At 36.4% G+C, this 16,079-nt stretch overlaps 1 protein-coding gene across 2 annotated transcripts in view; it reads right to left on the reverse strand.

The window, feature by feature from the left end:
• The window catches only part of LOC123543077 (sodium- and chloride-dependent taurine transporter-like), an 82,555-nt gene that overhangs the window by 37,523 nt on the left and 28,953 nt on the right, over window positions 1-16,079 (reverse strand). Inside the window, exon 1 of one of the 2 annotated variants that reach the window (XM_053531009.1) lies at window positions 2,338-2,582. The exons of the other annotated variant lie outside the window; for it this stretch is intronic. The gene's annotated coding sequence lies outside the window, so the exon portion shown is untranslated. Of the gene's footprint in view, window positions 1-2,337; window positions 2,583-16,079 lie in introns of those variants that run through there. 2 annotated transcript variants of the gene reach the window in all.

The raw sequence follows: 16,079 nt of genomic DNA on the forward strand, positions 1-16,079 counted from the left end.
ATCTGCTTCGAGGGTGCTATAATATAAACATTGTACCGCAGCTGCTATTAAGAAACAAATAACCTCTGTAATGAAGTACTAAATGTTTCATGAAATAATACAAATATATCTCAGCAGTCCGCAACAAAAATCGTTACAATAGTTCTGTAGTAATTAGCAGTTAATGTCTGAAAAAGGATTTGTAAATCAATATGATGCTTACAAACATCTACATTTTTGTATTATGCCTGATGTCAACAACACTAACATAAACAAATTACAGCATATCTGTCAGTGCAGTTCATTTACTACAGGATTGCAATTTAGGGCTCCCATCGCGCTTGGCTCTTGGTAAGAAAATAGACAGATGTATTAAGTAACTATAAACTATTACCTGAAATCAGCCCAAATTGCCAATAAAAGCACTAAGTGTTTGTTTATTATAGTGTCACCCCTACTGAAAGAGCCAGCCAAGTTGGCTTCAAATATGAGACATCTACATATATTAAACAGCATTACTTCCTGATTCCTATATTTAATGACATGCGGACAACAGACAGGTACACATCAGTAACCATTATTTAAGTAGCTGGCGGCTAACCAACCAGTCTCTCTTCAGTAACAAGTCCCGCCTCTGACAGTGCTTGAACCTCCGACCTCCCAACTGCTGAGCAGGTGTCTTATCCATTAGGCCATCGCAGTTCGTTACATTATATTGGACAGTTAAATTCTTGATAATGTTGTTTGTTTATCAAATACTTCTCTTGTTTGCCGACATTTACTGCTAAACATTAAGCATTAAATGACAAATATCACACTTAGGGATGTTGGGTTACATGAACCTGCCTCCGTAACAGATTCTTAACAAGTGTCGCCTTTTTTAGGATAATATTCTATGTAATTACTTGCCATCATTGAAAATGAAAATAGGATTACATTTCATATAACCGATATATCTGCTCAATAACTGATTTATTCAGTGTAATTTTGACCCCAAATACTAGTGACCATCACTGAACACATTGTATAAATTGTAAAATACACAATTATGCCATTTTGTTTCCGAAATGTCACATATTTCACGACAAGCCGTTTTTCTATGTCAGGAATTTCTGCCAACAGTTACATAAAATGATGTACTTTAAAAATGTGGTATTTCACAAGCCATTTTTCTATGTCACGGATTTCTGCCTATAATACCAGTAATAATAAAGTAAATGACTTAGAAATGCGAGTAATACAGACACTTTCTTTATTGGAAATTTGTCTTTTATACATGAGACAGACATTTCATATCATATGTCTGTAAATGAATTTATTTTGTTAACAATAGGTCGTTTACATTTTTCAGTTAATGCTATTGACAGTTTATAAGCAAGAGCTGTCACTAATGGTGACAAATGCCCCCGCAGCGCCTTGACCTTTGACCTGGTGACCCCAAAGTCAGTAGGGGTCATGTACTCAATAAGTACGATCAGCACGTGAAGTTCGAAGGTTCTGGGTGCAGTAGTTCGCGAGTAAAGTGCCTTCATGCAAAAAGTTAACGTTGTGATGAACGAACAAATGGATGGACAGTGGAAAACTAATATGCCTCCCTTCGGGGGCATAAAAAAATATTTTACTAAATTATGCTGAAATCTTTTACTGGCACATATAATCAACTTCTTTGATTTGGGAATTGACAATGTGTATTTTCCATCCCTCGGATGGTACATACAGCGAGCAAATATATGCTGACATATTCTGTTTTTTCGTTTTAAATCTGTATGTACTTTAATCTGTTACCTTGACGGCTATGAATTCATCTCTTCATCAGGATGGTCATAATTCCCTAAAATATATGACATATGCTGCCAAAAATTATGCACATTAATTTTTCTAAGAAATGCAACACATTTTACTACACTTTGAATTCTTTACTGAGTTACCAATTTTGCTGTCTCCACTCAAACATAAAGTTCAAACTTTCATCTCCAGTGTTACATTGGTCTGTAGGAAAAAGAAACAACACTGTGCCAATAAAATCAGCTGTCAGTATCTAAAAATATTTTGACTTAAACATTATTATGATTTTAACCTTTACCCTGCTAAATTTCTAAAATGGACTGGTCCATCATTCATTTGGTCAGTACCACTCATTGTTTGAAGTGGTGTTCACTGAAAATTTACTGACTGCAGGAACAGTGAATAGTGCAGACCATGATCTGCCTGCAAGGATGTGCAGGCTGATCTTAGTCTGCACTGCCATGGTCACAAAGGCAAAATCACTTGCCGCCAGCTGGCTAAAGGTTAATGTATATTAGGATAGAAATAGCATGCTATTAAATACATGGGCTACAAAACATGATTTTGACTTACTTGTCTGTTTTTGCAAAGAGCTATCTTCTACTTGTCCGTATGTATGGTTACACAGTAAAGAATGGTGAATACCTACAAGCCTGTATAGGCTCTGAGACAACCATAATTGATTTCTTCACCCATGTATTGTGCCTTAAGTCCCTTTAAAAGTTTATAAACTCTGTCGCACGAAAATGAAGACGTAAATATTTATTTAAACATTAAATTTTTAATTCCTTAGACTAGAATTATAATTTCCTACATTCAACAGAACAAATCGCGCCAATCTGCACGGTACAACTGGCACCAAAGTGCACAATCAACTTATTTCAAGCTGTTTCTGAAATCAGCTTAAACTCTGCATGTTATCAATGAACAGTCTTTTCTGTTTTGTTTTAGAAAAAACTGTTCATTGATAACATGCAGAGTTTTAGAAAAAAACACAAAGACAAACTGGAATTTTGCACAGAGATCATTCATTAAAACATCTATAGGCCTTTATGTTAAATTGCAACCATTGAACAGATCTACTTTTGTCCCAGTATTTCAACAGAGATCAATATCTTCCTCACTTCCCAACAGTCTGACAAAACACCTTTTAGTTGTATTTCATTTTAGATGTGGGTATAAGCATTAAGGTAACTGGACACCTGATGTTGATATATTCAAGAAATTTGATTTCATGTGCTATGTAATATTTATATCTGGACAGCTCTTGTTTCTATAGAAAAAGTATGACATTAGTACTAAACACATGCCTCCAAACTGACCTTGACCTTGAATGGACGGATCAATCTCATGCATACCACTAGACCTTCTAATTCAAAGTGACCTTGACCTTGAAGGTGCGGAACAATCTCATGAGTTACATCAGACCTTCCCATTCAAAGTGACCTTGACCTTGAAGGTGCAGATCAATCTCATGAGTAAAACCAGACCTCATTCAAAGTGACCTTGACCTTGAAGGTGCAGATCAATCTCATGAGTAACATAAGACCTTCTCATTCAAAGTGACCCTGACCTTGAAGGGGCAGATCAATCTCATGAGTAAAACCAGACCTCATTCAAAGTGACCTTGACCTTGAAGGTGCATATCAATCTCATGAATAACATCAGACCTTTTCATTCAAAGTGACCTTGATCTTGAAGGTGCATATCAATCTCATAAGTAACATCAGACCTTCTCATTGATGGTCATACTTAAACCTTTTTCCGAGACAAAAAGTCTTTAGTCTGCTAAATTTTTAAAATGGACTTGTTCATTATTCAATTTGGGCAGTACCACTCATAATTCAAAGGGATGTTCACTGAAAATTTACTGACTGAATAGCGAACAGTGCAAACCATGATCAGCCTGCATGATTGTGCATGCTTATCTCGGTCTGCACTGGCCGCTAAGGCAGAATCACCTGCCTCAAGCAGGCTAAAGGTTAAAATGGACAGTCAAAATGACTAAATTACATATAGACAGACAATTGAATGATTAATGTAATAGCCTTCAGGGGTCCTGAAATATTTTCAGAGTCTACTTGTCCACGGACAAGTTGGGCCCACAAATCCACTTGTCCGTACCTAAGAAGAACTTGTCCATACTTTTTAGTTTAAAAAGGAAAGGATCAGCATTATCATTACTAAATAAACAAATAATACAAACATACACATCTGTTGACTTCTATTTTGACTTATATAAAGTTTTTATGTTATGACTAGAACCATCTGTTTGAAAATATGTTATGACTAGCAAGCTAAGTGACTAGAACATCCACTTGAAAATGTGTTATGACTAGCAAGCTAAGTGACTAGAACATCCATTTGAAAATATGTTATGACTAGCAAGTTTAGTGAGTAGAGAATAATTATGAACACTTGAACACATGCCATTGACAAAAATAATCTCAGTACAAAGGGGTCCGACACATGTAGGTCACCTTAATATGGCATAATAAATAGTCCTAAGGCACTGGGGGCAAAAACATTGGTCAATAGATATATAACTGTCACAGTTCTATATCTATTGACCAATGTTTTTGCCCCCAGTGCCTTAGGACTATTTATTATGCCATATTAAGGTGACCCACACGTGTCGGACCCCTTTGTCTCAGTATGCCTAGAATTTCTACCCTGGTCCCATAACATACACTGAATACTGCACTGGTCTTTCAGGGGTCCTGAAATAAGCAGTCCGAGTTGTTAAATGTCAAAACAATCGACTCGAAAAATTAAGCCACAAATTTTGGCTACTAAACTTTTTTACATAGCACCAACCTAGCTAATCGATTTTCTGAAAATCAAAAATGAAAGTAGATAACGGGAATCCCCAGACTGGCACTCATTTTCAACTTCATGGTATAATTTTTTAATAATGATCATTAAATGTAGTAAACCAGTCCACGTGTCTATAAATGGCTGCATACATTTTTGTTTTGATAATTTAAGGGTCATAAATGATCACAAACAGATTAGATATTGCCTTTAGGCATGCGGAAATCACAGATGACGCCGATTAGTTTCGTTTTCATAAAATGTTTACCACGGAAATTTTACTTGTCCCCGGACAAGCCAGCTTCTAAAAACTGCTTGTCCGGACCGAGGAATCCACGAATAGGACAACTCGGACAGCTTATTTCAGGACCCCTGGCCTCATTAGCTTTTCAAGAACATAAAGATATCCTCTCTTAATTCAAAAGAAACAAGCAAATTCGATGAATTGGAATCCCTCGCCGAAAGGGTCAGAGTTGAGGAACGGCAAAAAAATATATCCAGCAAAAAGTTAAGAATGTTACCAAGAAGCAAATAATTTCATTAGTCAAAATCAAATTTAAAGACAAGAGCACCGCCTTGCGGGTGCTGACGCTCATCTGATTTTTTTTGTGTAATAGAAATATTGTCCTACCCATGATTTTCTAAGTCTAAAAAGGGCCATCATTCTTGCAAAAAGCAGGATAGAGTTATGTTTCTTGATGTACAGTGTCCACTTATGATGGTGAAAAACTGTTGCAAGTTTTAAAGCAATAGCTTTGATAGTTTATGAGAAAAGTTGACTTAAACATAATACTCAACCAAGAAAATGATTTTCTAAGTCCAAAAGGGGCAATAAGTATTGCAAAAAGCAGGATGGAGTTATGTTGCTTGCTGTACAGGGTCAGCTTATGATGGTGAACAAGTGTTGCAAGTTTCAAAGCAATAGCTTTGATAGTTTAAGAGAAAAAGTTGACCTAAACTTAAAACTTAACCAAGAAATCTGATATTTTCTAAGTCCAAAAGGGGCCATAAATCTTGCAAAAAGCAGGACGGAGTTATGTTTCTTGCTATACAGGGTCAACTTATGATGGTGAACAAGTGTTGCAAGTTTAAAGCAATAGCTTTGATAGTTTAGGATAAAAGCTGACCTAAACATAAAACTTAACCAAGAAAACTGATTTTCTAAGTCCAAAAGGGGCAATAAATCTTGCAAAAAGCAAGATGGAGTTATGTTTCTTGATGTACAGGGTCTGCTTATGATGGTGAACAAGTATTCCAAGTTTCAAAGCAATAGCTTTGATAGTTTAGGAGAAAAGTTGACCTAAACATAAAACTTAACCAAGAAATCTGATATTTTCTAAGTACAAAAGGGGCCATAAATCTTGCAAAAAGCAAGATGGAGTTATGTTTCTTGCTATACAGGGTCAGCTTATGATGGTGAACAAGTATTCCAAGTTTCAAAGCAATAGCTTTGATAGTTTAGGAGAAAAGCTGACCTAAACATAAAACTTAACCAGGCAACGCCGACGCAGACGCCGACGCCGACGCCGACGCCGACGCCGACAACCGCTCAAGTGATGACAATAACTCATCATTTTTTTTCAAAAAATCAGATGAGCTAAAAATGAATGGTTTGTTTGGGTGGGGCTGGGGGGGGGGGTGAGGATACAACAGTTTACATGTTGATTATAAATATTGATAGAAAATGAAAAATGAAAAAAAAATTAAAAAAATAAAAAAAAAATGGGGGGGGGGGGGACCAGGTTTATAATAAATGTTCATGGAAAAGAATGAAAGAAGTTTAATGAAATTCTTCCAATTGGTTGGTTTGTTATGTACAGATCTGTGGATTTTTAAACAATTAAAGGGCAATAACTATATGGAAAATTGACCAATCAAAAAAAAAATTGAAGGGCATCGTCGCAGTATCTTGGTTCATGTCTGTTTCAAGTTTGATGAAATTCTACCTGCTAGTTACTGAGAAATGGCTGCAGACGGACATTTTTCATTAAATCAAGGGCAATAACTCTGCTGGAAATTGACCTATCAAAAAAAAAACTTGACGGGCATCAGCACAGTATCTTGGTTCATGTCTATTTCAAATTTGATGAAATTCTACCTGTTAGTTACTGAGAAATGGCTGCAGACAGACATTTTTTATTAAATCAAGGGCAATAACTCTGAGGGAAATTGACCAATCAAAAAAAAAACTTGACGGGCATCATCGCAGTATGTTGGTTCATGTTTATTTCAAGTTTCATGAAATTCTACCGAGTAGTTACTGAGAAATGGCTGCGGACGGACGGACGGACTGACGGACGGACAGCGCCATTTCAATATCCCCCTCCCGATTTCATCGGCGGGGGATAAAAATCTACCAGTAAGTTATTCATTTAAGTTCTTTCTAAATTAGACACATGCAAAGGTATGCTACATTCTTAACTGCATTTCATAAATGTGAACAGTGTAATTGTTTTAAGGACAACAGAATGATAACACAACGGTACATAATGATAATCAATTGCCTTTGCAATTTGTTTTGACAGTTAATTACTCAATATTCAGGTTTTGCTAATACAGCTTACTAAGCTATTGTTTGTGCAGGCTGATCTTGGTCTGCACTGGTTGCAAAGGCAGAATCACTTGCTGCCAGCAGGCTAAAAGTTTTATTGTGCTCCTTAACCCTTACCCTCCTACATTTCTATAATGAACGCATCCATATTCTAATTTAGACAGTACCATTAAGTGTTAAAAGGTGGTGCTTACCAAAAAGATACTGATTGAATGGCGAACAGTGAAGATCATGATCAGACTGCACAGACACACTAGTCGCAAAGGCAGAATCAATCGTGTCCAGCATGTTAAGGGTTAAACCAGAGGTACACCAATACAATGCAGTCATCTACAATGCTGGGCATTCCACTAATTGATCATCCAGCACTAGCTAATGTTTTAATACTTAACAAGTGGTATCCGAAAATAAAACTTTCTGCAAGTGCATAATTTCCCTTGGGGCTCTCACTGTTTTAAAAGATAAAAGCTTAAATTATTCCTGACAACTATTAGATTACGTTAAATAATAAAACACCACCATGAGAGCTGTTTCCGCATTCTGCAAGTCCTGGAGCAATTGAAAAACATTATAACTTTCTGCAACATTTGTGCAAATTTAGCTGGTGTGAATACATCAAAGTTGCATACAAATTTTATGCAAACTCCACCATGTCCACTCCAGCGAATACATCAACGTTGCACACAGAATTTATGCAAATTTACTGGTTAAAATTCATCAAATTTGAAAACAGAATTTATGCAAACTCCCAACTTTGGATACAGAATATATTCAAACTCTCCTGGAGTGAATACATCAACTCTGCATTCTCAATTTATGCAAACACAAATGAAATCAACTGACACCCAGATGAGGATCGAAGTTCAAGCACACAGATGTGGTAAGATCTGAGGTTAGCATAATTATGCCATTTTAATAATTCAACCATGGAAGCTCTCAATTCAAAAGCAATCAAACTGTTCAAACATGATAAATTATATAATGCTTTACAGATTGAAGCTGAATTGCTGAAATCTGGCCACATTTTAATATAATTCTGGCAGCCACTTTCAAAAATCTGTAGCCAATTCTTTGAAGTTAAAGCATTTGGCTACAATGTACATTAGCCAATGGCAGAGGCGACGAAATCTGATTTTGACTAGCTTGTCCGGTTTTGTTCATTGCTATTTATTACTTGTCCGTATGATTGTTATATAGTAAATTCTAATCAAATTTCACTTGTCCGTGCAAGCTTTGGGACAACATGGGCAATTAATACGGAAAATTAAATTAGCTACCCCTGCCCTGAAGCCTTCATTACATCCAAAGTCTGAATGTGCCATATAAATGCACTCTTCGCCTTGTCCTTACATGCAAAGCAGTTCCCCAAGATGCACAATTAAATCCTTGAAAACACTGCCATGAAAACGCAGTGAATTGGTGTCCCTTTAGAGTTTTCATTTTCCCCCATTGGCCAAACAAAAGAGGAAATCATTGGTCACAGCCCCTTTTACCTTTTTAACAATCTGTGCAAATTTGTTACCAAATCTGACAACTTTTATTTCAATGTTTTCTGTTCAAAAAACAGGAAATCAGCTGAAAAGCGGAAAAAAATCATATCCCAGTACTATACTATACTGTCATTGCCTACACAGGCTCAACAACTTTTATTTCAAACTTTTCTGTTCAAAAACCAGGAAATCAGCTGAAAAGCGGAAAAAATCATATCCCAGTACTATACTATACTGTCATTGCCTACACAGGCTCAACAACTTTTATTTCAAACTTTTCTGTTCAAAAACCAGGAAATCAGCTGAAAAGTGGAAAAAATCATACCCCAGTACTATACTATACTGTCATTGCCTACACAGGCTCAACAACTTTTATTTCAAACTTTTCTGTTCAAAAACCAGGAAATCAGCTGAAAAGTGGAAAAAATCATACCCCAGTACTATACTATACTGTCATTGCCTACACAGGCTCAACAACTTTTATTTCAAACTTTTCTGTTCAAAAACCAGGAAATCAGCTGAAAAGTGGAAAAAATCATACCCCAGTACTATACTATACTGTCATTGCCTACACAGGCTCAACAACTTTTATTTCAAACTTTTCTGTTCAAAAACCAGGAAATCAGCTGAAAAGTGGAAAAAATCATACCCCAGTACTATACTATACTGTCATTGCCTACACAGGCTCAACAACTTTTATTTCAAACTTTTCTGTTCAAAAACCAGGAAATCAACTGAAAAGCGGAAAAAATCATATCCCAGTACTATACTATCATTGCCTACACAGGCTCAACAACTTTTATTTCAAACTTTTCTGTTCAAAAACCAGGAAATCAGCTGAAAAGCGGAAAAAATCATATCCCAGTACTATACTATACTGTCATTGCCTACACAGGCTCAACAACTTTTATTTCAAACTTTTCTGTTCAAAAACCAGGAAATCAGCTGAAAAGCGGAAAAAAACATATCCCAGTACTATACTATACTACACAGCCTCCAAAGTGGCACCATAGCTGCCAGAAATGAAGAGTTACAATAACACTGCTTAAAAGGCAATTACTGCATAACCATTTTCTATGAATAATTGATAACACGTCAGCTTCTACACGCCAGTGCAGTCTTAACATCCTTAATAGCCTGTAAGTGTCACCTGGGACTTTCCCTCCATATCAGCAAAAATTCTCAAAAACTAGAATTCCTGGAAAAATAATTTCCAATGAGGGATAAATACATGCTTTTTTATGTTAATAATATAAAATCTGCAGAATTCAAAGAGATTGATCAGTTCAGGCGAGTTATCACAATATCCCTAGGGATTCTGCAGATTCAGGAAACAAGCAAGTGTTGACGCCATGCTAGCATAAAACATGCAAAAATCTGAATTAATTATATGTCTACATGTAAAATGGTTCATTTCCTCTCCAATCTTGTTCATATCAAGCATTTTGATTATGTTCAATCATAGGGCCGTATTAACATGATTAAAATATTACTTTATTATACCTCTCTTTTGTCTACAATGATAAAATTCCATTACCCGGGACAGAGGTATTTTGACGATCAAAAACATTTTCAACCTTTTTCATTTTGACACTGTGACCAAGCGAAAGACTGACTGTCAGGTCATGTGACCGTGCTGATATTTTGAATGTCATACAAGAGCAATTAACTGCTTCAATTATTTAGGTAAATGATTGCCTCCCTTGTATTCATATTATGTCACTATTCAATGTGTACACATGGGGTTACCGCGCTAAAGATGAAACTTTTAAAAACATTTTTATGTACTAAATTTTGTTTGGTATAATAAAATAAATATCATATGGCAGCTTGTGTGACATTGATAACAAGAGCCATGTTAGACATGGCCAATCCCCCCACCGGGCATATTATAATTGAAGGCTAAAGTTCCTGGCAAGTTAGTGTCTGAAAGTATTAATTTTGGGGAAAGCTTTGAAGAACCGTTTAGTTGTGGTCCACATCAGGGGTTTTAAAGATGTGGAAGAAAGAAAAAGTCAGTGGTGAGATGGTTTACTGGTAAATTTTATTAATTTTCATGAACAGTTTTTCTATATATGGCTACTGTAAAAAGAAGGAATGGAAAGCTAACAGGGAACAAGAGTGCCAGAATGTCACAATATACGCCCGTCACTGCAAATTTCTTTACTCAAGCAGCTGTATTTGCAAATGGAATTTTAATTTTGAGGTTGTTTAGTAATCATTGTAAGTCTTTTGTTTTTCTAAGTCCACAAAAAAAACTCCTTACCAGGTAGAGATATCTTAAAATACACCTAAAATTAGAAAGTAACATCCATGTTGTACCACAGAAAAGTGGTCTTGTTTTTTCCCTATGGTCAATTATAAAAATGTTACAATATAAGTTATTTATAGTAACAACTAAGGGAAGTTAATGCTTCGGACAAAGTCATTCTTGTATCTGACCTTTGGCCTCTAAGTGTGACCTTGACCTTAGATCTAGGGACCTGGATCTTGCGCATGACACTCTGTCTCGTGGTGGTGAACATTTGTGCCAAGTTATATCAAAATCCCTCTATGCATGAAGAAGAAATGCTCCGGACAAGGTTTTCATTCTTGTATCCTTTGACTTCTAAGTGTGACCTTGACCTTAGACCTAGGGACCTGGTTCTTACGCATGACACTCCGTCTCGTGATGGTGAACATTTGTGCCAAGATATATCAAAATCCCTCCATGCATGAAAAAGATATGCTCCGGACAATTTTTTTAAGAAAATATGATAAAGGGGAATAACTCAAAAAATAGGCAAGGTAGAGTTATTGTTCTTGCACATTGCACTTCCTCCCAATGTGTTCTATCAGTGTATGAAGTTTGAAGTAAATCCCTCCTTTACTTTCGGAGTTATGCTCCGGACAATTTTTTTTAAGAAAATAAGATAAAGGGGAATAACTCAAAAAATAGGCAAGGTAGAGTTATTGTTCTTGCACACTGCACTATCTCCCAATGTGTTCTATCAGTGTATGAAGTTTGAAGAAAATCCCTCCAGTACTTTTGGAGTTATGCTCCGGACAAATTTTTTTAAGAAAATAAGATAAAGGGGAATAACTAAAAAAATAGGCAAGGTAGAGTTATTGTTCTTGCACACTGCACTTCCTCCCAATGTGTTCTATCAGTGTATGAAGTTTGAAGAAAATCCCTCAAGTAGTTTTGGAGTTATGCTCCGGACAAAGATCGTTGCGGACGGACGCACACAGGCACGCACGGACGGAGAGCATTTCTAATATCCCCTTCGCCTTTGGCAGGGGGATAAATAATTGTGAACACTCGAAACAGAACGTCACCACTCGGCTTTCGCCTCGAGTGACATTCTGCCCTCGGGTTGACAATATCAATGTCACACATGCTGCCATATGATATTTATATATCATATTAAACTATGTCTCACCACGGAATACGCAAAAATATATAACATGCTTGCGATGGTGGCCTTAAGGTATTAGAGCACTAATAGTAATGTTTACAAAATGGCCTTTGCTTGGTATATTCTGAAAGGTAACCGTATTTTGCACTATTTTGCAATTTTTAAACAACTTTTACCGTGCTGTTTTTTTTATAGATTTTGTATAACTGATGGTATCTCTTCAAGCTCAAGTAGAGACAAATTTCAAAGTGATAGCCACTATCCAAAACGTTTGCAGAGAACTCATTTTACTATAGATTAATTTTAATAAAAGAAACATCAAACTATTGGTAACAATTATAAAACACAAAATAAAAATGTCAGTATCATTTTTTCTATGGTGCCTCAAGTAAACAGGTTTAATGAGACAGAATTCATACTTCAGCATTGAAAAAATAAGGTCAAATGCTGTGTTTCTGTTTTGAATTTTGCTTAGTCCATTTCAAAATAACCTTAGGGCAGACGTAAAACCTACCTACATTTCTTCCACAATATATAATCTAAGAGTGAAAGCAAAATAGAGAACTTTCACCGCATGTAACTCAATATTTTTAAAGATGTGTAATATTCTACCCCTTCTGTTTAAGTAGTAAATTCACTTTGAACACCAAGAAATCGCTTATAAGATTAATCTTTTTCCATTTTTGTACAAGAAATCAATAATAAGTCTTGAAAGAAGTAAAATCTTACTAGAAAAAAGGAAAATAAGCAAAAAAAAATTTGGTCCCAGTGGGGCTTGAACCTACGGCCCCCTATAAGAATTGCAGTAAAAGTAGGTTTACGGTAGGAATTGAATACTCTTCAAAAAGGAGGTTCTTTATTAGTGATCACCTTAAGACACTTGACCTTGGCTGATTGACAATGAATATAATTACATTATAGGATACACTGCATTATGAACATGATGAATGGTAACAACTGCATCAAGTATAAACAAATAAACAGTTCAAGCGCCAGTTTGTAAGAGGCCCTTACAAGGATGCAACATGTCGGAAAAAGACTCATTTAAAGGTATTTCTATATTTTACCTCTAGCGGCTCCTTAAAATAGCCAAATGCCCTAATTTGAAGAATTCCATAGAGGATTCTAAAATAATGCTACATGCCAAGTTTGATGAAAATCAATCCAGCAGTTCCTGAGAAGAACTTGTTAAAAGGTATTTCTTATTAACTCTATTTTAGCTCTAAATGCCCCAAAATGGAGCTACCAGGTAAGAGCCCCCACTGGAACAAAACTGAGAGAGGACTTTACTGTATAATGATGCTCCATGTACAGACTAAGTTCCATGAAGATCTATCAAGTGGTTCATAAAAAAAAAAATGTTTCATAATATTCCCACTAAGGCACTTTTAGCCCTAGCAGCCCCTAAATGGGGCTTAGTGCCCCCTGGATATTTGAACACTTGATAATGATGCTACAAACAAAGTTGATGAAGATCCAACAAGTGGTTCATGAAAAACAGTTGTTAAAAGGTATTTCTATTTTTTTAGCTCTAGCTGACCCTTTTAGGGTATTTAAAAGTTAAACATGTATTTTTTATGAAATGAAGGCATACAAATCAAGGATAAAGTTTGGTAAGAAAGAGCTGGGATCAGTCTTTATCTGGGGTCCCCTGAAGCTGAAAGAAATTGTCAAATATCACATACTCTTGGATCCAAATCCAACAAGCCAAAGGGTATTTCTTGTCAACAATTTCCAAAATAATTTCAGCAAAACATGGAATCATTGAAAACCATCCGTGTATGAAATGAGAAATTGTGAAGATAGCTGTTAAAGTGTTTGCATAAATTTATTAACGAATCATTAAATAGCAATGCATCTTGGTCATAAACCACATGACTGTTTTATTTTCCCACTAAAGTAAACTGATATATATATAACGGGCTTAAAGCAAAACTGGTCCATCTGTATATAGAAATAGAAGTAGATAGACCAGTTTCTCTCTAAGCCCTTGCATGATGCGCCCTATACATTTTCATGGCACAGAAGTTTGCAGACATTTACTTACAAATAAAAGGAATGAATAAACAAAATACATTCTATATCCTTAAAGTAACTGATGAAAATAAAGCAATCTTCAGTGTTAATGAAAAAATTACAGTGACTGGAAGATCGCTGTAACAATGTTAGAAGATGACCACAAAATTTCCAAAAAAGTTTTTTTTTTAATCAGGGCGGGGGCCTCTTTTCACCACTGGGTAATAATTTCAAAATTTTGGTAGAGGACCATAAGGCAATGCTACATACCAAATATCAAAGGTCTAGACAAGAAGATTTTTAAAGTTTTTTCCTATATAAGTCTAAGTAAAACTTGTGACCCCCGGGGCGGGGCCTCTTTTCAACCCAGGGGCACAATTTGAACAACCTTGATAGAGGACAATAAGATAATGTCACATGCCAAATATCACGGCTCTACGTCTTGCGGTTTTGGACAGGAAGGTTTTTAAAGTTTTTCCTTTCGGTTGCCATGGCAACCAGAGTTCTGCATGGAATTAAATTCTTTGAACAATTTTGAAAGGGGACCACCCAAGGATCATTCCTGTGAAGTTTGATGCAATTCTGCCCAGTGGTTTTCAAGAAGAAGATATTTTAGAAAATGTTGACGGACGCACAACAGACGGCGGACATTCAGCGGTCACAAAAACTCACCATGAAGTTTTAAAGTACCAAAGATATGTCTATAAACAAAGCTTTCGAAAAAATTTAACATGAAAATAATTCCAAGTAGATCTATAACAATTTTGTGACCTTGACTTTGGGTATAATGGGCCCACCCCGTGCACACACTTTGTTTGTATGATGGACAATGTTTATAAATGTGAACTTACAGTAAGATATAAGCAAGAGTAACAAAGATATGACAGAAAAACAAATGTTGCCAAAAAACTTTAACCTTAACAAGAGCTCGTCAAACACGAAATGCCCCCCTTGATGCATTCAGTAATTGCACAAGGAACAGAAATTATTTGCTCACTGTAAACAAAAGTTCTACTGTTCTGGTTCAATGTGACATTGACCTTTGACCTACTAACCTCAAAATTTACAGGGTCATCTGCTGGTCATGATCAAGTCAGATCAACCTCCCTATTAAGTTTAGTGATCCTAGGCCCAAGCGTTCTCAAGATATTGTCCGGAAAGGGTTTAGATGTTCAGGGTCAATGTAACCTTGACCTTTAGCCTACAGACCTCAAAATCTATGGGTCATCTACTGGTCATGAACAACCTCCCTATCAAGTTTCATGATCCTAGGCCCAAGCGTTCTCAAGTTACTGTCTGGAAACAGTTTAAATGTTCCGGGTCACTGTAACCTTGACCTTTGACCTACTGACCTTAAAATACACAGGGGTCATCTGCTGGTCATGATGAACCTCTCTATCATCTTTCATGACCCTTGGCCCAAGAGTTCTCATATTGTCCAGAAACTGTTTAACTGTTCCTGGCTGATCTGACCTTGAACTTTGACCAAATGACCTCAAAATCATTAGGGGTCATCTGCTGGTCATGATCAATCTCCCTATCAATTTTCCTGATCCTAGGCCCAAGCGTTCTTGAGTTATCGCCCGGAAACCGTTTCACTGTTCCTGGTCACTGTGACCTTTTATCTACTGACCTCAAAATCAATAGGGTCATCTGCTGGTCATGACCAACCTCCCTATTAAGTTTTGTGATCCTAGTCCAAAGTGTTCTGAAGTTTTTAACAGTTTTAAATGTTCCAGGTCACTGTGACCTTGACCTGTGACCTACTGACTTAACAAGAGCTGTCAGTGGACAGCGCGCTCGACTATTCTCGGTGCTTTATTGGCATTTAATAAGCAGCTCAGACTTTGTTCAATTATTTTTTCTCCCTTTTTGTTCCAGTTTGCTTTGATTGCAGACCTCTCTAATTATTGTTTGTTACGATTCAGTCAAGGTCATGATCTTTTAAACATTTTTAATTACCCTTACTGCATACACGTCTTGGGCAAATACACAGCACCTGTGTGTAGTCAGCGAGTGTTATATCTACGTATCGATTGACACTAA

Source organism: Mercenaria mercenaria, chromosome 19, assembly GCF_021730395.1.
Source record: "Mercenaria mercenaria strain notata chromosome 19, MADL_Memer_1, whole genome shotgun sequence".
Taxonomy (NCBI): Eukaryota; Metazoa; Mollusca; class Bivalvia; order Venerida; family Veneridae; genus Mercenaria; species Mercenaria mercenaria.